Source organism: Bombus affinis, chromosome 8 (genome assembly GCF_024516045.1).
Source record: "Bombus affinis isolate iyBomAffi1 chromosome 8, iyBomAffi1.2, whole genome shotgun sequence".
NCBI lineage: Eukaryota > Metazoa > Arthropoda > Insecta > Hymenoptera > Apidae > Bombus > Bombus affinis.
This window is the reverse complement of record NC_066351.1, coordinates 3,651,081-3,678,230: the sequence shown is the minus strand read 5'-3', so window position 1 is coordinate 3,678,230 and position 27,150 is coordinate 3,651,081. Positions and strand designations below refer to the sequence as shown.

Below are 27,150 nucleotides of genomic sequence, written 5' to 3'. Positions count from 1 at the left end.
GCATATACATCCTTGTTCACACGCACACTTGCACTAAAACGCTTCGATCTAATGCACTAATGATACAGCAGAAAGAACACCTTATGTAGATATTTTAAGAAAGGTTAGAGAAACCCTTAAACTGAATGCCACCCACATACGAAAAATGCGAATGAAGGTTTACTATCGAAATTGAAGAATGTGTGGGAACACAAATGACAGTGTCTCGAACCACGAAAAAGAAAGTGAAGTCTAAGGTTGAGGTAAAAACCTTGACCTAAGAAGTGCTGAATTCGAACGCTTAGATAAGGCGATAATTAGATAAAAGGTCTGAGAAGTCCTTGAAGAAAGGGTTTTCTTGACCAAACGATTGGAAAAGTTGAAACGTATATGTCTATGACCGCCACAACACTCATAGAAAAAACATATAAGGAAATATAATATTTACTTTGGTAGGCAGGTATGGGTCAACTATAGGTTTCCGGAAAAAGATTATTGTACATAGCACGAAAAAGATGTTATAAAACAAAATGAAATAGTTCAGAATGGAGTATACAGAATGGAGCATTGTCGAATTTAAGATTTAAATGTCTTATAATGTCTTACTTAATTTTAATTAAGAATGAATTTCTTCGTTCTTTTATATGCCCTTGTTTCCGCGGATACGAGCATCAAAAAGACAATAAATTAGAAACGCTAAAACAAACTTCAAATGCGACGGATGTACTTTACGAGCTCAGCTGGCAGTATAAGGCAGTATACCGCTTTAGTAGCCTTTTTGTAACTAAAGTGGTAATTTTATTACGAGAACGGTAAACATCCTACATAAATATTGGCGTAACTAACCTGCCGCATTTTATTTTCTCAAATATAAAACAAATTGTAATTAAAAATTAAGAAAGTAGGGAAATACTTTGTGTATGTTTAGTTTGTTTGTATTACTGTATAATGTCCATTAATGTATGTTTGCTTTTAGAAATCTAGAAACCTAAAATTTTTTAACGTTTTTTGTTTATAACTAAACATAGTTAGAAATAACATAAAAGATTGAAAAATCCTTTGCCATTTTTATTCTGCTGAAAAATTGCTGTCTTGTTTGAAAAATTTTACATATTATATATATTTGACTTTTTCAAGCTCTTTGCATTGGCGAAGTGTGAACCGAATAAAAAATCCGAGGCAACCGAGGCACGTGGCATACAATATTTAAAGTAAACGTCGAGTTTGGATGTGCACGATTCTTCTATAAATAAAATACAGTTTATGTATGTTGTGGCGCAAGGATTTTGTTTCTGTAGTGCAGTACACAGTTTTGGCTCACCAAATAAAATTACCATAACTGGACCAGATGGCCCTACGTATATTTTTGGATGGTTCTTACCGAGGGTACCTAAATATCGATGCACATGGCCTCTCTACTTAGCTACAGGAAAAACTGTCAGTTCCTGTATGAGACTTGATAGCGCTCTATCGTTCAAGGAGTCAACAGGTATCGCTCCTCTGGCTTTGTTTAACTTTTCCTGCCTTTTTATTAGACACGGGTATCTTAATTACAATTTCGAAAATTATCAAATCATTCTAAAAATTCGAAACAAAACAAAGGATTAAAAGATTTATTATTTAAATGAAACATTATGGGAAAAACGCGCATTTATATTATTATAGGTATCCCTACATCGGTTTTTCATGTGGTCTCTTATTTGTTAACTTGATTTTGTCAACTAAATTGATTATTTCTAAATAACCGACTGCTTGATTCTCAAACTTTCGACGTTTTTGCCAACACATCCTACGTGTATATAATTTAAACTAGATTATGCCGTAATTAGTCACGGGTAAAGTAGAACACGAAACAACTTTGAGAGGTTCATCTGTGTAGCTTTCAATAATGGATGTTTCGTAAGTTTCATTTCATGGCTGCTAGGATATCATCTTAATGAATGTCATGTAACTTACGGTAAAATGATAACCTTATAGGCATCTACTGATTGCACGGTATCCTGTTGGGGCAAAGTGTATACAACCTTTGTTTCGAATTTCAGCGTTTAGAACGTTATATTCAATTGCACCATAAATACAAAGATACCATGATTTTATAGATTATATGTTTATCTAGTAATGAATTACTTTGACGGAAATTTGTAGAGCTAGATTTTTAGTTCTTGTTTATATACAATATTAATTTAATAATATTAATTATGATACTTTATTTAAGATACTTTTTATGGATTGAGGTATTTATATTGAGGATCTTGGTAAACTCCATAAAAATTAACAAAATCATTAAATTTAGGATTAACGTCACAACATGTGTTTCATATTAATTTATCTAGATATACTTGAGAGTAATTAATAAATATTAAAAAGGAAAGAACACTTCATTTTTTCTTTCGATTTATTTTTCTCCCTAACATTTTTTTTTTTTTTTTTTTAATTTTAAAATCACAATAAAATTTGAGATACATCATATGATTCCAGGATAGATACCTATGTCTTATTTCAGGACATTGGCTTTTCACCCTTTTGAAACCATGACCCGAACCAAAGTCTACCCACCCACTTCCGTTTATCGCGCAGACGCAACCGACTGTTCGACATGATGTGATCCGCATGTATATTACACTCGAAATCTCGTTTCTCCCGGTCACATACGGGAGAAAAGCGTTAAACGATCAAAATGCAATTTGCGGTAAATACGGTTCGAGTAGAGGGAAATGAATACTGCACCGTAGATCACGTTTTCCAATACTCATTTAGTTTATGTTTTCCACTTATAAGGAAATTACTTCAGTTTTGGAGCTAAAGTTTTAGCGAAATTGAAACAACAAGGAAATGTATATTATGTTACGAACGAAGTGTTTTTTATTCGATTATCAATTATTTATACTTAAAAAACAACTATAAAAGTAGATATTATTCATTATGCCTATTTCAACTTTAAACAAATATTGTCAAGAAAATCTAATAAAAAATTCAGCTGTTCGTTTTCCATATAATCTGAAATATAATATTAGTAATAATAGTAATATTTGATATTTTCTCCAGGGAATTAAATATGAGGAAAAACAATATAAATTAAATTCCCGCGGATATGAACGAGAGGATCTAAAAGTGTATATCATATAAATGTTTCGGATCCAATTTCATCGACACGGTCAATTTGGAAATCAATAAAGGGACTTAAATATTTATCGATTTTCGGAGTGTACCACCGCTAAGAAGATTGACACTGTGGTCGAAAATTTTATGAGTTCCTCACATCCTGCCAGCGTGTTCTGAGCAATCATGTCTGTGCAAATACCACGTCCCGTGGTGGCGTTAAGCTTTACGACGTTAAACCTCGTAAGGAGTTACGATCATGTATACTATGTAGGGTTCAAAAGCTTATAGAAATCCCATGATACAAAATAGCGCTGTAGTAAAGCAATACATATATCGCCATTTTAATTTTTTTTTATTTTTCTGATTAATGTTTCTTGTATTACATACACTAATCTGATTTTTATGTGCGATATAATGTATGGAGTTCTCAGCTTAACGTTTACATCTTACGCTAACATCTTTTCTACAGAGCTTAATAAACAAAGAAACGGATGACGAGACAAAATACAAAAATATGTAAAAGAACAGACGGAACGAGATCTTAATTTCACGTTATTTTTTTGTTTAGTCAGTGGAATAATTATTACTAAACTATACATGTTTATGCAAATCCAAATTTTAATGAGTATAATTAAAGGAATAGAACCTAAGCAGAAATTTATTTTGCCATTAAATATTATCACGATCATTATACTTTGAATACCTTAAGTATTTTTGTATACTATATACGTTCTATGTAGTTTTGAATCTTGCGATTTTCCATAAATGCATAAACAGCCGCCACCTATCCATTACTTTTTATATTCTTCAATTTGACTTTTATATCATGTATAATAATTATGTAGTATCAAGTTATCTATTATTTTTATAAGATCGGATAAACGAAGAATGAGATGAATTTAAAACCAATGGGATGATTGAAAGTTTCCTCTTTTTTCAAAAAATTAGAAAAAAGCAATAATACACCAAAAAACGTCAAATATTCGAATATTTGAAGGTAGTTCTTTCACATTGGTAGCTATCGCCCACATTCTAACTGACAATTACTCCAAGAATGTGACTATGAAGCACTGAAGATGGCAGTGTCCAAAGATTTGAGCGAACTTCCTGTCTCCTGACAACATTATTACGTTTTACCGGCTTGTGAAATTCGTTCCCGGAAATTCTATTTCAAGATGATCGTGTTAATAGCAGCTATTCGAAAAAGAACATCCTCGTCCTACTTAAATCACAAAATTGTCTAGTTTACGGTATTCTATTAATATCGCTGCTTTGAAACATTTTTATTCTTAGATATGTCGCTGTTTCTAAAATGAACTGAAAACTCCAAATATTTAACGTTAAGAGATTTATTTGTTGACTAACGAATTAGAAATTGCTTCAAAGTACAAGTAATAGAGGCATAAATGGAGCAAATTTCTTTCTCGTTTACGATATTCTGCCTCGAATTCCGCGATCAAAAATTCGTTGCAAGAAATACCATCTGTTGAAAACTGTATTATGTAAATCATAATTCCTAAGTGACAGATGGTGCATCGACGTCATAGATCACGATACATCTAAGGATTTATGCGACCATCTATCTCCGTGTAACATTATGAAACTTCACGTGGTCACTAAGGTAACAACTTTCATTGATGAAACAGTAATAAATAAAAATGCAAAATAAAAAGCTCATCCTTTACTACACACGTGCCCTGTATATATCCTTGAAGTAAATTTTGGAAAATCAAATTTATTATTCAATAAAAGATATCAATGCAGACATATATATACATATTTTAATACTTCTAAACTTAATTAAGGAACGCGATGTATAGAAAATTTATAAATTCGAAAATATATCGGATTAATTGAACCTAAAATAAATTAGGTACGTTTAAAAATATTTCTCTATAATCTTCTTAAATTATTGAAAGTTCTTGTCTATGAGCTTTGGTTTCTTAATTGTTCTTTAAGATGATATTAGACAAAGAATAATCCAATCAAGAATATTTATGAAATGTTATGTGGTAATTAACCCACTTTGATTTATAGATAGCACATAGCATCTTGCAATATCTACATTGGATTGTAAAGATATGTATCATTTCATATGTTTGATTCAAATGTTTTACAAAAAATCATTGTCATAGTTATAAGTCTTGTATTTACTTTTTCTGTTAAAAACTTCTATTAAAAATCTTTCTGTATATCATACTACTATTTAATTTTGGCAAAAAATTTTCCTGATTTATAAATGAATATGTATTAATTCATATAGTAGCATATACATTATTAGTATATAGAGTATCTGAGATGAATAGTTCAGAATAAAAGATGAAAATATAACCTATGCAAACTGATCATTAACGAGATTACTAACCTCATTTTACAGTTTTCATATGATACTCATTTATAGTTTCATACACGAGTATCATTTTACATATATAATTAATTGTAAAATTAAAATTGATATCACTTACGTGCAAACACATCAACTGCAGCGACACTTTTCTTCTTTTCGCGCTAAGTTAATTTGTTGTAGATGTACACATACATTTTTAGGTAAGTACTTTCATATTACTTTTTCTTATCACAAACAAATTTAAACTTCTCACATTGCAATCTAGCACCACGATACATAAGATCAACGAAAGGGTTAAGTGTTAAAGTAAATGCAGTAACAGTAACTCGTACCAATCGTTGACCAGTGGTCAAGATTTACGAGGTCATGATCATCTTTGCCGAAGAGCACGGCTTCCGAGATAAACGCAGATCGTCGAAGCGGCAGGCAAGCGCTGATTGGCTAACGAAGAGCGCGCGGGTGCGTACAACTCTGACGTCACGCTTCGCCCAGTTTGAAATCGTCCCGACCGTCAGTCGCGCGCCGAACGTCGAACCGAATGCATGTGGTGTTCCTCATTATTTGTCCGTTGCCTTTTCGGTTACTTTATTAAACATCGTCGCAATTTGCTCGTCATTTGTTCACGAATCATCAGTGAGAAAAAGCCAATGAAAAAGTGACGCTCGACTTTATTGACCGGTTTCATAGTGTATAGTCTCATTTATGTCATAGTTTGACATTTATTGTCGGATACATTCTCCGCTGCTAACTCGCCTCAATTCGATCGTCGTCGATGATCGTGTGCAACGAAAAGAAAGACGTTCTTCCACCGGTCGAATCTACTTTGTTTTCACGCACAGTTGACAGCATGCGTTTGAGTGATGGTGGATAGCATTTCTCCAACAAACATGTGTCAGTGAAACGACGTTTGCTCGTGAGACCACGTGACCAGTGTTGGAAGGTTATGTGAACAGCGTCTTTACAGAAATCGCGACACTCTGATCTATCGGACATCGATACTCACGTTACGTCTTAATCGACGTATGACATCGACATCTCGAATTAGTGAGCAATCGCTATTATAAGTAACGGTTAATTCGTTCTTGCGTTTTATTGAAATTATATTAACGAACTGAATGAGATTACATTAGTTTGTGATGCGGTATATGTGTTGAAAATTTCACCAATTTTATGCTTAATATGCATGACACGGTGAAACGGACCGGCTCGATACTCAAGGTCGTCGATTTGAATTCGACGAATTTGCGATCATTCTTCGACGCGTGATTTTCTTCTGTTTACGCGCTACGTTTATACTTTCGTTCTTTTGAAAGTGTCCAACTTGACTTAATTCTCGCTCGTCAGTGAGAAAGCACTTGTGATGTGCTGGTGTTTGTGTCACGTCGACTGAGAGCTTACACGGTGTGCGCCGAATGTCAAGACGATAATTGGTGCTGTCTTGAGGTCGAGTGACTCGTGTCATCATGCTGACGATTGTTTTGCTGCTCCTTTTGGGTCAACCGGTTATATCGACGGACTACTTGGGTGAGTTTATTTCTGATATTTTTTGCTAACCTTTGCTGGAAGTTTTCGGTTAAGTATAATGATATTAAATTAACTAAAATTACTAAATGTGAGGTGTGAAACGTTATTATACAAATGTATTGTACGTGTAAAGCGCTTAATACCGCTACGAATGCCGAATTTTATATTTCAATCTTATACTCATTCTAAGAAACGAAAGGAATTTGTAATGGGTTCCAAAAGATGTTTAACGTAAAATTAATACGAGAAAAGAAGTTTTAGTTCATTCTCCCTAGTGTCTGATATAAACGTGTAGCAAGTTAAATTGAATAATGATAATGATATATCATATATTATACTTAAACAATTCAGTTTCACTTTTTTGCTGGCAATTTCGAAATTTCAATTTCTTTTTTCATCCTATCCCATTTCAACGTACAAACGAAGTATGAATTACGAAACGTTATGAATTTTAATCAGATCAAAGTTTTACTACCCTCTTAAAATGGTATCATAAAGAAGTTTCCAAGCTTAAGCTTCCTTGTTCATATTGTGAAAAGATGTCTTAATATTCCGATCCCCGTACTTGGTTCGGCAATCTGGCCCAACTAACTGTGTTAAATCCTACGCATTTTTTATGTCTTTTCGTTGAAACATCGTGAATGACATCATAGGTGCCGCATTTCTCTTTCATGGGATTCTGTAAACTGTCAACACATGTAAAGCAGACGCTGCATTGACAAAAAGTGTTGAAAATAAAAAGTGATCGAACTAAATACGTTTCTTATTTCGAAAAAAAAAATTTATGTTAAATATTATCAAGAATATCGAAAAATATTTGCAAATAATCGCAGAATAATCGCAAATATACGTTATTTCGGTAAATAATATTCTATGGATGTCTTTTGCCTTTTTATTAATAGAGAAACATGTAATAATGTATGCGAGTACAGCATATTCATAAATTTTTCCTTGCTGAGACAAACGTTTATGTAAATCGTTATTTCAAGTTCTGTAATGTATTTAATATGTATATTAGTCAGAACGTCACCGATCTATTCGATGAGATAAATGCTGAAACTAGTCGAATAATTCCGCATTGCGTTAGAAGCGTAATTTAATAGATATAGACAATCTATTTCTAAAATATAAAATTGATATTTATACGTTATTACGATAAATTGTATTATTTGTTAAATTAATTTTGAAATTTCTAAATTAGAGTTAATAGGAAATATGAAAGCAAAGAAGTACATTATTGTCGAATAAAATATTTGCAGAAATAGTTTGCAGAATCAATATCATAAGTGAAAATTTCAGAGATACGTTTCATCATTGTTATTTATATCGCATGGAATCAATTAATAATTACCTTTGCATAAAATAGATATTTTCTGAAATTAAAATAGATTCTATATCGTATAAATATTCATTTCATCATTTTTTTGTCCACCTCTGTATATTTTAAATTTATAATAAACAAAACAAGTTGCTAGTATAAAATCTATGCCATTGAAGTAACACGTTTTTCTTAGCAGAAATTGCGTTTAATCACATGTCTCTGCCTTTATCTCGCGAGGAAAGTGCGACCGTCTACAATAATTAATGTAATCGCTTGATGAAGTTAAAGTTGCAATGCTAGCACCATGTATATATAAGTACGTCTGTGATACTAGCATTTTCACGCATATTAAACTTACTACGTCAGAAGTGTGTTGCTTCAAGGCAATATATTCCAGATATAGGATCAGCATTCTAATATAAATTAGTTTACTTTCTGTGCATCATATTATTTCATGCAAATTTTGCAACGTAGTCTTGTTCTATAAATTTTCGAATATTCTCATCGATAACAGGAATGCAATAACGAGAACGAGCATCGAAGATCTTATGAAACATCGTTAAAATTTCACGAAGTAACAGAAATTCGTTTCGAATAGAAAGCTTTCGTATAAAAGACGTGTTTTCTGATAGTTCTGCTAACTTAAAAGCAATCTCCGAGAGATTGCAGTTTATTACGTAAAGTCTTTTGCATTTGTTTCGTCGTATCGGACAGTTTGTAAGGAAACTTAAATGAATGTTAAAGACATGGAAGAGCGATGTAATATCGAACTGTACAACATTTGTGGAGTAAGTTGGAAGTCGCATCAATTGCTTCTACTTCGTTTTATTGTTACTTCTCATCCAATTTTACTTTAATTCTATCTTAGTTGTGCCCTACTTTTATGTTACAATTTTAATTACGAAACTCGTGAAACGTGTTAATTTCCTGAAACATTTATTCGAATATAATTTTTTAATTTCTTTGCTTTGATAAATCTGAGTGAAAAACAGACTTTTTGATAGACAGACAAACATATATGTATAAATACTGCTTGAATACAATAATATTCTAAGTAAAAATCAAATGCTACTAAGGAAATTACATATTACAGTAAAAAATTTTCTATTGCGATATTCTTTAAATCATCTTTAATATAAATGAGTCAATGATTTCTTATTTTATTTATTTTTAAATGATATTTTATAAATAAGCTTTTTCTTATTTCATATTCAAATAATCGAATCAACTTATGGTCATGTTTATCCCTTTAGTTACTTGTCAAACATTCTATGCATATACTTAATATGATATTGACTTAATATGATTAGGTGAACGCTGTGTAAATACACGTGTTGCAGTTAGATCATAGTTGAATCACGTTGAAGTAATGTAAAATGAAAGGCGAAGAATTCTCCTGCGTAGCAATAGTCGAATGAGATTTAGTTGGTTATCGATACTGTTCATAACTCTTGAAAAGGTAGACGGAAATAAGAGTTAGCGCGTCAAGCACTTATAATTAACGTTTTTTTATTTCACCGGGTCAAACAGATAAACGGTAACGATCCTTTTTGTAGATCAGTGAATAATGGATAACGATCGCTGAATGTCTGCAAAACGGAGCTCCATAAAGATTCCTGGAAGTGATTATGCAAAATAGTTGGATACCTCTTACTGTAGGATATGCTGTTTATTAGATAGTAATAAAACATGAATATTTTTTGACTTGTGGGATATTGTATAGAAGTAGCGTTCCATAGAGTTCTCTAATATTACCAATTAAGCATCTGTTTTGTACTATGAATTGAATCACTCTATAAGATTATCATATGCAGAAGAGATTTCGAACTCCTAGTTTTATACTCTATTCATTAATTTAAATTCATGTCTGTCTTTTAGTATATTCACAATCTCGACATTTATCTTATGACGTTTAGTATTTCCATATAACTGAAAAAAATAGTCATATAGAAAAAGTAGTCATATAGACAATGGCAACCAATAAAATGGATTTCGCGTTTTCTATGCATTTCAAACAGATTTTTTGAAACTACTATTTCTATTTGTATTATTAGGAGAACAAAATGGACCATACGTAGTTTAATAAAATAATATAAAACAAAAAAATGTTGTACATCTATTATTTCCTTATAAAACGAAAGAAACTTTTGGAACTACCTAATACTTCTCTAGTGATCTAACGATATATATATATACAAAATTATATCAAGTGTTTTTTAAATAAATTTTTGGTACTAAAATAATTTGTAGGAAACTCAAGGTTCAAAAATAGTAAAAATTTTTGAATCGAAATAACCAGAATATGAGAATAATGCCGTTTTCCTACACCTAATAAATTGACCAATTATTGTTACGAAGAAAGTACGAATATATGTTCGGTTCATTTTACCGCGGTGTATCCCGATTCCATTTCGTTCTGGGCGAAAAATAAATCGTTCGGAGCATCGAGCGCTCCATCCACCATTGTAGAAGATGAACAGCTCCATTCGCGAGAAACAGAAGCCGCTGGAACCTGAAGTTCGCGTTCATTTTCCGCGATTCCAACGAACTTGCATCGATCCGAACTACTTGGAGTAATACGGATACCAGGGTTACATGGTCGAAACTCGATGCGCGATCTAACAAAGTCGACTGAATGTTCGTCGAACGAAAAACTCGGGCAAACTCGGGCAAACTCGTCGAGAAGACTCCAGGAGTAGTGAATGGAAACGGAATAAGAATAATGAAAATAAGGGGGAAACTGTTCGGAGGAGAGTGGTTTGCCACTCGGTTTGCAGAGAAGGACGAATAGTCAGCGAAAGAAGTGTGTAATTATTCTCGTAAATCCATCGGACATTTCGCGAAAGGGAGGGGAGAAAGCGAACCGTAAAACCGGGACGAATAAATGAAGAATCTAACGGACACTTTCACGCCCTTTGGACAGCACTTTGTCGATAGCCAAGTTGGTTGGATTGCTCGTAAATTCTTATTATAATTGGCATGATTGTAGCCATGGGAATTCTGATTGGCTGGCATAGCCAAGCTATTCGCTAGTTTGAAAAGTTACCGCCATCTCCATAAATCGTTTCTGGTGACGGTGGACGACTGTAGAGTCTCGCGTGGCTGGAACTCGTGAAAATGGGGTTGAAATGCAAAAAAAAAGAAGACTGGAAAATAAAAAAAGGAGAAAGACAGGAAGGAAAGTTGGAATAGAGGGTAGAAAAGGATTTTAATGTTGGAATGATGGATTTTCTTTCATTGTCGCGAAATAGGCTTCTGTTGGAAACTAGTCTAGTTCGTTGCAACGTCTGCAGTTGACTACAGAACGCTAACAGTCTCGTTAAGATCGCATCTCGCCGTAATACCAGAGTTGATATTTTACAGTAGATAAATTACGCTGATACCAGGGAAGATGGGATAGCAATTTTTTGCCGGCTACTAGGGGATAAATCGGTGCTGGATTGCAGGAGTAGATCTTGCTTTATAAACTCGCTGATATGTTTACGACCAAACGATGAATATGTTTTGATCGTTATGGGAGAAACGAAAGCCAATGGAACTTGAGCATGATGTCTTGCAGATTTGAGCAGATGATACTGAGTGCCATAGAACTTACGGGTTTTTGATTGTAATTTGTGATTTTGGTTTTTAGTTGCTTCGATCGTTACCACATTTTTATTTAGAGGAAAATATTTCATGTTATGTAGTTCATTAAAAAAAATTACAAATTGGTAATTTTGATCAAAGCTATGGAAATATTGATTCTTTCCCTGATTATTTTACATCCCGTAAGTTATTTTCTGGTACATTCGCCCCACAGTTTTCGCAGTTATTCCGTAGGAATACTGAATCGTGACCGAATTTCGTTACAAAATTACTTCTCGTAGTTGCATTTATGTACGTGTTTGTTCTGTCCCGGTGTTTTCCGTATGTGTTGATTGTTTAATTATAAAAAATGAGGTCGTGTATTGCGGAAGCACGCATCCCTATGCATGTTTTGTGAAGAAACAATACCCATCCGTCCATAATTCACCGTCATAGAAGGAAAACCAGAAACGGCGCTATTTTCACGTATTTCTCAAAATGACTTATTTTTCGGACCAATGCTGTACGCGTACTGTAAACGGTGTATTATATTTACGACAAATCCAGTCTCCTAGTATCGCGATATAAAAAAACAAAAATCTGCGTCACTGCTGTTGTTTTTCTTCCAATATTTTTTCAACACATCCCGCCGGCACTATCAACATGTATCGTCTACAAATATTTTTATTGGCTGTTTTGATTTTACCTGTCTGCTGGTGTTATCACGGTTTTCCATAGAATTAATTTGATTAAAATTACCAAGCTTGATGAAATTCTTGGAAACAAGGATTAAATTACTCGGAACTTAATAATTTTATAATTAGTAACCCTGTGACACAATCATCTATGTTATATTCTAATTTCATAATTAATTTCATAATTAATGATATATGACACACAATATTTGTTTTGTAACTTCAAAATATTATAAAATATTCTATTAAAAAATGCACATGTGTTTAGATACTCTCGTAAATGAGTGTATATTATTTGCGGACTATTCTAACACAAACATACCTAATATCACAATCTCAATCTTCTTTTCCGCTAACTGACGCCGCACTGCATTTGCTACACATAATCGATCTGATTCTCTCAATAGCCACTACCAATAGTAAGTATTGGTAGAAAAAGAAGAATGAGAAGAGAAACGTGTTCTCAACGTGTTACGAACTTCTCTGTGGAAGTGGCCGTTTGCCTTGTGCGTTCTTTTTGGGGGGAAGAAAACTTGCCGAACGGCAGAGAGTAGCTCGTTTTCAAGCTTTTCCATTTCCACTTCACTCTGTCGACTGTTTCACGACTCCCCGATTCAGCGAGTCGCGCAGCTTGCCATGGGTTTAACGTTCTATGCTTCGCGGAAGTGCATTTACCTATTGTTCAGATCGCTCGTCTTTCGTTGGGATTTCAAGAATCGACCAATCTTCGCATCTGCTCGTGTGTAAATTTTCTCCCTGTATGCTACGTATCGAATTCATATTCTAGAGTATAATCGGATGTAGCTGATATTTGAATTTGAAGCCGCAAGGCTCCTTTAATCTCAAACATCTTTTTGACGTCATGATTTGGAAATACTGCTCTTTGTTTTTAGACGTTATCGTTCGTAAGATTCTTGTTGAGCTTTCGTAATTCTGCGTTGATATTTGAAAGGATAGAGCGATTTGTAAGATCGTTCGTATATATGTACCTCAAAAAATAAAGCTATTTTTCGAAGATAATAAAAGAAATTTATAATAGAAATGTTATGTATTCGCTTTCTAGATATTAGTTATTTGTTATTTGTTTGAATATTTTCTATAAAATTTGAGTCCATCAAAGCTTCGTTCTATATTCCTAATTTTCACATATCATACGATATTCTTCACACACATAAATATTTTTCACATGTACAATATTCCGATGACGTGAATGCAAACGATTAATAATTTTAAAACGTACAGTTTCATTAGCTGTGCAGGGTAACGAAATGATATATATATATATTAAATTATATAAAATGAAGTGAGCGAGTCTCCCGGTATACGTATGGCATTCCTCTGATACCTGCATCTGTTTTCGTGCGAATTTGTGACTAAAATTGGATGCTGCATCAGACTGATAAATCATATTCGTCCTTATCAGAACGGTAATCACATAAACTGGGGTACAGTGCCGCTCCGATACGTTTCATTTTCCTCGTTCGGTTCAGGCGTCTAATAATTTCATATCTAGCGTGAAATCACTCAAATGGAGATATTAAAACATGAAGTGTATAATATTAATAGCAAGCTGATTTATTATTATTCTTTTAATTTTTGAGAACGTTTGTAGTAAGAAGATAGAAAGTAGGAACATAAAGAACTTCAAATATACTTTTTTGTAATTATCTATTACACGGTACACTTAATTTTATGTACTTAAACGTAATTAGAACTGTATCACGCGTGGAATTTTTCGATTGTATTTCTCCAACAGTCGACTAATTTTTCGAGCTTCGCGAAACAAGCGTTTAAAGTTTTAGCGCACTTCATGAAGAGGAAAATTACTTTAATGTTGAAGGGAATTCGCTGTTATTTAGCCAGAATTCTATCGCTGGTGATATAATGCAACTTTATACGAAATACTTGATTGGTCTTGAAAAAGTATATAAACTACATATACTTAAAATACATAAAACTATATAAAATATTTAAAGTAAATTTCTCATTATAATATTTAGTATATAAAATGAGTCTCTACTCGTGTTCCATATCTTTAGTTTTACTTATGGTAGCATAATTCGTAGACATCCGTACAGTGAAAAATCGATATTATTTTCCCATTGAATAAATATATGTATCGCTTTGAAGTACATAACGATTTAAATTACATATTACAAATTTATCCAATAAAAGTATAATCATACAACCATCGTACATACGCATACATCGTACTTGTTACAATCGAACGATGCAGCGTTGTTCGATATGCCTTAACGACAAGAATATCAATGCTGTCCAAAGGATAATTGTATAAATTAGCTGAATCGCAGATGGCACGGTACTGTTTACGTTGCAAAGCAGCGGATTTCGAAGTGAATTTCAGCTCGTTCGATTTGCAGTCTAGTTAATAGATGTGAAATTATCCGAACGCAGAGTCGCACACTGCTCGGCCGTCGCATTTATTGGTTACGATTGATGAGATGGGCTCCGTAATACGTGGATAACTTCGCGAATGAAGCGTGCATCGTGTGTCCCCGGGACTGATTATCAATTGTCAGTTCCCAATTGTTGTTCTATGATCGATTGCGTGTCGGCTGTAACTGAAAAGGTTATAATAATCCGTTAATGACACAGCTGCACGCATAAATCCTGTTTGATTGCGATTTAATTTAATAGGCCTTGTGTCAGAACTCTAAATAATTTTGGTGATAAAATTAAACAAAGCTCGTTTTTTGTTTACAAAATTGTTATTACACATATTTCTACGGTATTCAATTGTAAATGCATATGTTTGTTTTTTATTTGATTGAAAATGTTGTACATGAATTTTTAATTAGAAATATTGTACATGACTTTCTGAATCTTCGGATATCTAAATAATAATTTAATGTTATTTATATCTCAAATTTTTTTAAGAATTTAAAAGAACTACCAACTATGTCATAAGACCTACTAAAACTTTTTGGTACTGATATAACTTCTTCTCCTCGTTTATAAATATCTTTTACCTTTATATCGACCACTCGTTTCAATTTCATCAACCGTACTTTGTCTCCTGAACTTTTCTCCTTCAGCTTTCTTCGGTTTATCTTCGATGTACTCATTTCATCCGTTTGAACACGCTTGTCTGTGGTTTTGTCCAAGTTTCCACCCTCTAATACAATTCTCTATTTCTTCGATGTCGTGTCGTCGACCTTGTTTTCATTATTCGCGTCTTTTTTCCTTGCTACACTGTCTATACTACCGTCTTATTTATTTTTATTTCTCTCTAGGTATCACGACCTTGTAATTTTTCTGAGAGGAAGAAAAAACGGTTGCCTTGTTGCTGCTTTTTCTTCTTGACAATCGCGTTTCTCTAACGTACCGGCTGCAGACAATGAAATTTTTGAGCTGAATACCTGCTACGTTTATTAAATTTCCTTCCTCATTTCCACGACTGATGATTGTGATGATGCACGGGTTTAAATCAGCCAATCCTATGATCTTTTATTATTATGTTTTATACTGCTTATTTTTTATTTTATGTATGCTCGTAATTAGCATATACAAATTTTTACGGACAACATAATGCTTTTGCTCCGAACACTAGTTCTTATCCAAATCAGCAGCATTCAAATGATAAATGATCTATGTGACAAAATGAACATAAATGCTTTTTTTATTTCCATTGAAAGACATTCCGACTTTTGGCATTTATATCGCTTACTAAATATTTCAACTCCTCGTTTCTGACCATATTTTTCGAACCAATTTCGATTACAAATGCGATATTAAAGCACAGCTTTATTCTCATTTGTTCGATTATTATTTCCATAATGACCAATATCCGATTAATCAGATTTATTGGAACCAGTTAAAGTTCGAAATCCTATTCGCTATAATGACCAGAAGTTTCCGACGGAAATTAAAAGTATCTCGTTGTGTGGTCATTTCAACACTTAATTGCTATTAGCGTTTGGATAGAGTCATAAAATATGAGTCTGCAATGTTTTATTTTCAGTGGATTGTTTGCATTCAATGCATTAACACTGCATTTTCTGTCCAATTTTGGTCGCAAATAGTGACCTAAAATCCCGAATTCTTGAAAGAATGTCTGTAATAATAGAAATATTTGTTGGCTTTCTATCAAAAAATAAAATAAAGAATGGACGGAAAGTTCTTCGTAAAAGGGGAATAGTAAAATAAATATTTAATTATATTCATATCTTTATAGTAGTTCAAAATATTTGTACCTGTTTCTCGAGTTTCGCAGTATCATTTAAGCGTGGAATTTTTAAATATGGAGAAGAACGACAGAAAGAAAGAATAAATTAATTTCTACTTTTAAATGAATCTCTATAAAACAAAAAACTTAATTTTATTCAAATATTTCCAATAAATTATGTTAGCTATATAGTTTAAGTTATATTACATACCTAATCGCATACATTAAATCATTGGTCAGTAATATTTTGTCTCTTTTAGCTTTTGGGAATTCTCAAGGGTTTCAGACCTCCACCATTCTGTCCTTACCTATCCAAAATTTCCGCTGTCTCGGCAAAACGTTTCCATATGTGTCGCTTCGTCGTGTTGGAAACACGTGCATCAGTCACGAGAATTTCTCTTTACGGTCTGTATGTATCCCTCTGGACAATACTCGAAGGACTAATTTTATTGTCCGTGAATACCGCCCACCACACAGACGACACCGTAATTCGCCGTGGTTCTACGTTTAGGTTCAGGTAGCCCGTCGAAAGTCCAAAAACCATTTACACAGTGACATAAAGGAAAAGAGGTATCGTCCGCGTGGTCGTACTATAAAGAAAATTTTATTTCTGGCTGGTATAACGTCGACGGAAATTAACTGGAGTCCCACTTAACGATCTCTCGCTTTGCTTCGTTTTAAAGGGTGTAGAAGTGTTCCTCAGCTCGAAACTATCGTATCACAATTTAAAAGATAGCCGACCCGTGAAACGCCTCCAGGTTCCACGTACTCTGTGCCGGGTATACTCTTCTTCTTTCCAGGGTACTTTGAGTGGCTTGAAAAATTGTTAGCGCTAAAAGGCCGGAGCGGGCGGTCTCTTTCGTGCTTGCTCGAAATCCACGCGGAATTCGTGTTGAATTCTCCGAGCGATTCCCGCAAAAAATCAACGAAAAATCCAAAATGCAAGGGACAGACGGACTCGTTGAGTTCTGCGCTTTCTGGCAACCGGGCGAAAATGAAATTAAGAAACTACGGTGGCGTCACAGGCTGGTTTGGTTGGCTGACTGCTGGTCCACGGAAGCATATTACATTTCCACGTAGGAGGAGGTAACCTGGAATACAGTAGGGAGATATATTGTAATAGCTCGCGCAGGAACGTCCTTAAAAGTCGTTGAATTTACATCTTGTAGTAGCGGCGCCAAGTTTCGCGGAATAAGGCGCATCTTGCAATGCCGGCCAATTGTCCTTGGGTTATTCATATTAGCCTTCTCCCCCTTTTCTCCGATTTTCTTCCCTTCTTTCTTTTCGTTCCGTTATTCTCGTTATTAACCCTGAACCTTGATGGGGCACAGTGGATATCCGAGACAGGTTTGAGGATTTCTGTTGAAATTTGCCAGTAGATAATAGGAATATTAATCCTTTTGTATTTAAGCTTTCTAAATTTTTTAATTTTCGTTTTTGTGTGTAGCTCTATTTTTGGTATTTGGTATGGGTGAGCTATGTGCAAAATTATCACAAGTATAAGTGTGAAAGTAGAATCTCTATTTATTTGTATACTTGTCCTTACTCTAAATTTTCGAATTTAACTGTCGTATGTTGTTAACGTCTACACACGTATGTACGTGTAATGCATAAGGGAATTGAACAATTACAGGGATGATTTTTGTTGTGTATTATTAATAACATACTTTTGTGTTGAAGATTTTTAATGATATGTTTCTATTAAAAGTAGCTGTCTGATAAAAACGTACAGAATTTAAATAATATACAAAACATATAAAACATCAAAAGTAAAATACTAGATATAATATATTTAACAAATAAAACATCTATATGTATTTTCTACTGCTTCCTTCTTGATAGAAATATGAAATTGTATAGATATTGCCAATCTATTATAGTATATATGTAATAACGTTATCGGGAAACAATACCGATTTTTACTAACTCCTTCGAAGCGACCGACATCGAAACAAGCAGTTCAATAAAAGCGACGTGTTCAGCGTGCTTCTGATCTGATCTGGCTCACGCTGCTCCACCAGAATTTAGGAATTAATCTAGCTAGTAATTCCATTAGTTCAGCAGATACGTTTAGGGCTACTGTTACAGCTAACCTTCTAATATTTGCTCATACATAAAAACGACAAATAGAAAACAACCGTTGCAGCGTTTCCATGAAGCGTGAAATCGAAGCACAGTCCGATCGTTAAATCAAGAGCTCTTCCTTAAACGCTACGAATATAATATAAGAAGATATTTTATGAGGCAATCATTGGACTCTGTCAAATTTTCTCTGTTGGCTAAAAGTATTAAAAATCACAGACGTGAAACGAAGAGATCGTTCAATTTTTTAAGATTCGAAGAAATCAACGATCAAGTGGAGAAATAAAATAGATATTTTAGGACCATACACGTTTTCTAAGAACGCTTTAAATTTCAACTTTATAGAAAAAATTTCACGGAATTTTATTATTGCTTTAATCTTTAGTATTATAGTTTAAATCTGCAATATCTTTCATTCAATAATAATTTCCACATTAGCAAAAACCAATCCGAAGTTGTCAAAGCCGAAGTCATATTTTTGCACGAAATATTTATAACTTTAGATCGTATGCCCTGAACAAGATCCGAGATCTTCCTGCAGATACCTCAAATTACATATCTCATTCCCCAAAACATCCCTAAACTTCCTTGATCAATTTTACGACCGTGTTACATCGTTTTTATCTGATACGTAAAACTAGAAATCTGCATCCTTTAGTTCGATAACTAATTTGGTAGGCTGGCTTTTAGTCGCGCATCTTGCGTCAACCTTTTTCATTCAATGGCCGCATAGGTAGAGCAAAGCTTCGAAGAGTTGTTCGCTTTCAATCGAATCCGTGCATATCGCGTACTTTCATTCAAAAGGATAACATTCAGCGGATTCTAGGGCGGTGGAAGAGATTGGTGGGTATATTAATGAGCCGAGGGTGTACACGTGTGTCGTTGTACAAGAGAGAAAGAGCAAAGACCCGTTACATGTCTGGGACTAAATAAATTACGGAAGATGTTTTTAGGAGTGGATGGAAACGGATTCTGGGTATCGCTTGACTGGCTCGGTTAGTGAAATAATTTAGTAGGGTACATGGGACTCGTCTCTGCAGATTCACCGACTATAATGTGAACTTCATTACGACCTGGACAAAATCTCTGCTAATTATGCAAATGCTCGGAATCGCGCAGCCGAAGCATTCGCATTTTACGCTAGATATTCCTCGGTCACCTGCCACGCGTTTTCTAGATCTATTTTTCCTCGTGGATCTTTGAAGAAACGTATAGTGATATACCTAGTTACTTATAATTAGATTGCGGATTTTTATACAAACTCATATTTTCATGAAAATAGTTGGAAAGTGCCGTATTTTTTGTCCGTAACAGAAATTTGATATATATGAAATTGATACCTATGAAATAAAGAGAAAAGGGTAGAAATAGAGGAGAATCTTAGTATCTACCGTTGTTGGTTTTAGGATTTGGTAGATTGATAGACTGAACTCCTACCTATTTAATAACGCTTTTTTCGTATTTGCTTTAAAGTTAATGATGGATTTTAAAGTGTAGAGGTTTATGTATAGAGGATGGTTGGTCGGTGAGGTTTAATGGATGAGATTGCTCGTTGGTGAAACCATCGAATATATTTAAAATGATAAATTAGTATACAGATAATGTTCGCAAAGACACTCGTACTAACCGATTCGCTAAGACAGTCGTAAAGTAAGATCGCTAATGACTCGTTAATTAAATCGCTGATAATTCGTTGATAATTGGTTGATGACTGATCGACAATTGACTGTAACTCATTTCCTTGCGATCGCGTCCGCTTATTTATACTGGTCGGTAGAGAGTCGGAAAATTCAAATTCGTCTTTGTTCGTCGGTTGCACGTAGCAGCGACATTGTTTTGCTCGGAGTTTATTTATTCTTATATTACGTGTATCCTAACGCTCTTGATACTCCGAGACAAAACAACAACATTTTGAATTGTCCTCTAACTCATGTGCCGCTACAAAAGAAAAGAGAATACGATTGAAGATCGATTAAGAGAGTTCAATGAAGATTATACATGATAGCAAATCTCATCAAATATTTGTGTAAAAATAGTTTAATTTAGGATTCGTTTTCATCTGCACATTGGATCTATGAACAAAATTCACACGTTGTTTATGATGAATTAAATTGAATACCAAAAAAAGAAGCACTCCAATTAATCCACGAAAATTGACTTTCGAGTGGAATACTTTGATAAAAAGAACCGTATTCTCTGTTTGTTCACCGATTCCGAACATCGATTTAATAGTACAGCCATCGTATGGAATAAATTTTTCACGGTAAAACGTATAATAAAATATTCGCAGAAAATTAAAAACAAAATGAGCAGAAGAGTAAAAAACAAGACGATAAAATCGTGGAGTAAATTTTTCGACGGATGTTTTTGTGGTATTGGTTCTGCAATTTTGTTCGTTCTCAAATATTTATCGATCCAAGCGTCGAACTGATAAAATTTTATTGCTACCTCAACGGAAAGTTGAAATTACGAATTTGGCGTTGAGTTTATGCAGGTTGAGTCATCAAAAAGTATTTCTTCGAATATTTTTTATAAGTTAATATCGCGAGTAAGATTAATAAGACAGGAACGAATAGGTCGAAGTGACAAATACATTTTTATATACACTATTTCTGACAAAATTTTTTAAATTTCCTCGTTATGTTTTGTAATTGAACAATTTTTTGAGAAGAAGAACTTATAGATTCGTATTAAATATATAGTTGCCGAATGCACCTTCCAGTTAAATTATTGAATTATTCTGACATTTATATCCATTTTATAAATATAAGAAAAAAACAAAATTCTTTAAGAGCTGTTATAATTATTAATTCAAACGTAATCAATATTAAAGACCTAGAACCAAAACTTTCGATATAATTTACTCTATTCCATAAACAATATACTATCTCTTCTAAATCGATACACTTGATCGATACGTGAAAAACAAATACGGACAAACTTTATTCCCGCGAGATCCGTAAACGCAACTCTCCGATATCGAATGTAGTACTTTTGCGTTACGTTTAATCCCTGGGACGCGTCAAAATAATTTACGAGGTGATAGACTCGCGTTTTGGAACTGGGCCAATGGATATGGGCTGTAGGAGAGAATACGAACAGAAGGTAGTACAGGTTTTGGATGGAGATACGTGTCTATAAATTTCGAATTAAAGGAATCATATGAAACGAGACCGAAATGAAGATTGTATTTCTAAACGGCTTTTTTTGGACCATTAGCATGTGTATTTCAATATTTCATAGAACTTTTCTCTTTTGTTAATTTTCTTACTTTTTAAGCAATATACGTTGATGTTATACGAAATAATTAACGTGTAATTAACATGACTATTTTCAAATTTATATATACCAAATATTTATTTAATTACTAAAGTATGAAATTATGTAAGTTGTCATTATAACGTTATTTATTATTTTAGATAGTATTATTTGTATATTAATTTATTTTTAATTATGGACACAAATAAAATCATTGCAGTCTGTTTCACATTTTCATTGAATTTTCTTATTCAATTTTTGTATAAGATAATTGTTTTTAGTAAAAGAAAAGAATACAAAATTTTTCACAAAATCATTTTTTATTCTTTACTTAATACAGAAAAGGACAGATAAACGGGCTCATTAGTTAGAGCTACGATAAGTTTGTCTAGTTTTCCTCTGGATTTTATTTCGAGCTTTTTGGAAGTTCCCCGTTGATTCACCTCGTCATGGTTTCCTCTTTATCCCTACATCTCCCCATTGCCCTCTTTTCTCTTCGTTTCTACTACTTTTGTTACGTTCGATCGAGTTCGGCTTGAGAACTCGCCGCGTCTCGGCTGTCAATATATCGGTTTTCTCGTGCACGGTTCTGTTCGTGTATTCCTCTCGAAGTCTCTGACGAATAGTCATGGTTCGATCCTCTTTTTGTTCGTTGTTGCTTGCGGACCGAGTGGGAAAACTAGCAGGCGGATGAATTTTCCTGTTCCATATACCAATATAGAGTGGCTCACGAAGGTATTTCAAACAATTACGTGAAAAATTCTTATGAATATATTATATGCATTATATGAAACTTTTCTAAATCTCATTAGTGCTGCAATAAGACACAATTATCACAATTATAGTGGTAAGAATTGGAACCAATCTGAAAATGAATGCAGAAGATACGATATAATATACATCTAGTGAAAAATGAATTTTGCTTCAAACATATACTAAGACCTCATTGAATACTGAGTCTTATTAGTATACCGGATAATTGACTGTTCCAATATTTTTATGATTTCTACATATACCTACTTGTACTAAATATCTTGCAGTTTTTTTATTCATACATTTTCGAATTTTTTCGAACTTTACCAATGTGATTATAATTGCATCATGTCGTATGTCATACAAAAATTTTTCATATAATATGAAATGCACTCTGAAAAAGTTTTTGCACAAGTTTCTATTCGATGTCGAAGATACGATTGTTTCAAGAATTTTTGAACTTGTTTCTAGTCGACTATTGTAGTGCCCGTTATTAATTTTCGTTTCTATTCTATTCTATTCTATTATGTTATGTTTGATATTTTTATAGTTTTTCGCAGTTTGACGTTTTAGCTGTCCAAGTAGTGAACATGTCTAAAAATACGATGAAGGAAACCGTTTCAAATTTTAATTACCGTACGTATAGCAAAATTGTCGTTAGCGTCCGTAATTTCCGAGTAACTAAAAGTGGGCTTGTCGTAATAATCATTTTGCAAGTTTTTGCAGGTCATAGCTTCATTGTTAAAACATTGGAAAAAAGCACATCTTCGTGGAAATGGAAGGAAAACATTGGAGTAATTAAATTTTCAGAAAGGAAATTAATAAATTAAGTAGTGAAAAGAAAAGATATTTCGAGTGTTTTACTTGATGAAAATATATCACTTAAGAAGGAATTTCGGCTTAAAATTATATCGACTCTGATAAATTTTTAAACGTTTTGTGCGAAATCTCAGAATACAGTAATACACAGAATACTCAAATCTTAGAATACAGTATTTTAATTGTTTTATAAAATTTCTTGATATTTCTGTATGTTAAAATTTTATAAGTGACATAGTAATGAAGAAGGATGTTACATCAAATTTATGATGTATTTGTTTATCAAAATTTCTATTAAACATTAATTATTGATATTATATAACATTCTAGCTATGACAATATTACCTTCCTATGTGCCTAATTTTAAACCAACAAATTACCAATAAAATAAAATTTTCCAACACAAGAGAGATTAACATAATCAATATCAGACCATAATAACAATAAGGGTTTCATCGACATCTAAAGAGTCATAGTCCCTAATTGAATTAGAACTTCTTCCGAGTTTGTCGATATTTAATCTGGCAGCAGGTAGCCTCGTCTCTGCAAGGGAGCTTCTTAATCCCCGCATTATCCGGCGTGACTACGGGCTAGGCTGTGTCTTCCTTTCAACCTCTTATCCAGCCGCTGCTGGAACAGAACGTTTCATAAATCCTGCTGCGAGAGATAAGTGGCCCCTGAATGTCTTTCGTCCTGACGCAGTTCTAGCCAGTTCACCACTAGCCTTTGGGTCTTGTCAGTGTTTTGGGACGGTTAATTGGAACGAAACGCACAACGGTGCAGCTATTTAGCTTCTTAATCAGAAGTTCTAATTTTGCGCATGTTACTGTACTCTGTGATTCCCCCATCCCTTTTCTCTTTTTATCTCGTTCTCTCTCTTTCTCAGTTTTCTTGTATTATGAATTTGGCAAAGTGAAAAGTTTGGCTAACCGGAGCCTCAAAATTATGGAGTACGTATTCGATTCGTGTTACTCAAACTTGATTAAGAGAACGTTCAACTTTGATTAAACCTGATCAGATTTCTACGGTGTCGTAAAGTCACGTCGCTTGTTTTCGATGTTAACTCGGTTTTACGTCCACTGTGAATAAACGCATCCCCCATTTCCCTCGATTCGATTTCATTCGTGGTGTCGATTTCTGCCTCACTCAATTAACAGCCTGGTTCACTAAACTTTCATCCTTAATTTCGTTGCCAATCGCTGATTCGAGAACGCTGCACAGGGAGACTGTAAAATGTTTCCTTTGGGTTATTAATATTATTACATCATTTCTTTCGTTAATGCATGTATACAATCATATATATACATGCATTAACGAAAAAAAAGGGATTTATATAATAGGACTTATAAGGATATAAAAGGATTTATGTAATGTAATAAGGATGTTATATAATAAATTATAAAATAAATTATATATATAATTATTTATATTATATAATTTTATTTATAAATTCAATTATAATTTTAATTAATGTTGTAATTTCATTTGACGTTTCAAAAAATAGATTTATTTATTAACAAAGACTCTTTTCTGATAAAAAATTGTATCGCATCTAGAAAAAGAAATGTGAATTTCAGTAACAGTGCAAATGTGTTAATAATCGGCTGTATGATTTCAAAATAATTATTTAAATTCTACAAAACATCAGTGAGTTAATTAAAAAGATAAAACATAAAACGATGAAATACAACGGTGAAATCAAACGATTAAATTAAATATAAATTTTAAATATTGCGAGAAATCGGCAACGATAGAACGATACGATCGATCGATTGTTGAAAAACGTGTTAAACTGCAGCGCAATAGCGATATCCCAAGGAAGGATTACTCCGTTAAGACCAGCTGTTCGGATAATCTCGTGGCACGGTCGATGATATGAAGCCATAAACGCGGTAAAGAGTTGAGCAGATCCCTGGTCTTACGTTCGACGGTGTCACGAATCGCGAGATATAATCATAGACATCGATCCGATACCTCAAGTACTCTGCAGTCGTTCGGTATCCTTGGATTTCGATACCACCTAGCTGCTGAAATCGTTCAGTCTGCAATTTGTGAGACATTCGTCGTTATCACGTCGAGACTTTTGCATATAAACGATCAGGTTGTTCAATGCTCATTGTAAGTCATGTTTGATCTCCTTTGCAGCGATCTCGGAGTTTATGACTTGAAAAAATTGTTTATGGGATGTGTCTTATTCGCGATTCTGCTTATTCGTAGTTTCTCAGATGAGTTGCTCTTTCGTGCGCGTAAGATGTGCATCTTATGACAATGGAAATGGAAAGAATGATTTGTTGTTAGATTTGTTGGAAAGTTTAGAAGTATTTAGATTAATAGACATATGAATTTGTTATATATTAATAATAGAAGTAATAATAGAAGATCGAATTTATAGAAGATTTATTTAGAGATATTTATAAAAATTTATTTAGAAATACATAGGAAAATAGTAATCTTTTTTAAGAATGCATAAATACATAAAATCATATTTTTAAAGGTAGAATAATTTCTTTTTACAAATGTCAGTTATTCATTACTTGGCTTTAATGTACTCCTTTTTCCATGATATTCACGAAATAACGAAAGCATCGCTTGTTTCGCATTTGTATCAGTCTGGTTGATACTCATTCATGACAACGACGGGAAAGCCAACATTACACGCATGTCGAGCACTAATTAGGTTACCTGACACGTAACAGCGTGTGCTGCGAGACACGCATCTGTTCCGTTGAAACTTAACCACGTTAACATGTGATCCAACGGCCACGAATTTTTCTCTGTGGTATGATAAATGCATACCGTTATTTCGGGTTTTCATTTCTTTCGTCTACCAATTTCCGTGTATTTTCCCAGTTTGTAGCATTTGTTTCAAGATTAAATGATGTAATTATGATATATGATAATTATGATAATTACAAAATAATGACATAATTATCTAATAATTTTTCAACCCCATCAAAAGACACATTTTACCCTTTTCAAATGGCAATTTTATCTTTTGATTACTTCCTATTCGTTGTTCATCTAACATTTTCCGACTGATTGTGTTCAAAGCTTATCGTTTACGTCTTCCAATACTTATATTAAGAAATTCTGTTTATTTTTTTTTAAATCATCGCAAACAGAGCTCAGAGATTTGCTCTTACGCTGAATAAAACGTATGAAATTACAAAATCATAAAATTTCGAAAGACATCTGATTAATCGACGAATGATAATCACCATGGATATCACCATGGATATTCAATTTCCCAAATTCGTTCGACCTGTAGATTCGTAATCGACCTGTAACTGTTATTACGCGAATCAGTTCAATTAGAACTCGAATGTTTCCGCATATTTGATAACAACATCTTGTCAGTTGGTATCGCGACGAAATTGCCCGGACGGCAGCTTTCAATTTCGCGATTCAACCGAACAACGTTCCCCCGGTACGCAAACACGGTGCACGCGTAATAGGTGTACAACGTGTACCGGACTTCCGTCATATGTTACTGTCAGCAGCATCGCGTATTTACATACAC

At 33.6% G+C, this 27,150-nt stretch overlaps 1 protein-coding gene and 1 long non-coding RNA gene across 5 annotated transcripts in view; one reads left to right on the top strand and one right to left on the bottom strand.

Annotated features, from left to right (window-relative positions):
• Positions 1 to 5,929: 5,929 nt before the first annotated feature.
• LOC126919395 (protein eva-1) overlaps positions 5,930 to 27,150 on the top strand; it is a 322,945-nt gene continuing 301,724 nt past the window's right edge. For 2 of the 4 annotated variants that reach the window (XM_050728591.1, XM_050728593.1), the window contains exon 1: positions 5,930 to 6,952. The gene's annotated coding sequence lies outside the window, so the exon portion shown is untranslated. The remainder of the gene's footprint in view (positions 6,953 to 27,150) is intronic. The other 2 variants (XM_050728589.1, XM_050728595.1) reach the window with 2 other exon arrangements.
• On the bottom strand, positions 17,709 to 20,521 carry LOC126919483 (uncharacterized). Its single transcript, XR_007711671.1, has 3 exons — positions 20,428 to 20,521; positions 17,879 to 18,077; positions 17,709 to 17,809 (listed from the first exon to the last, which is right to left on the bottom strand). It is a non-coding gene; the product is annotated as an uncharacterized LOC126919483 (long non-coding RNA).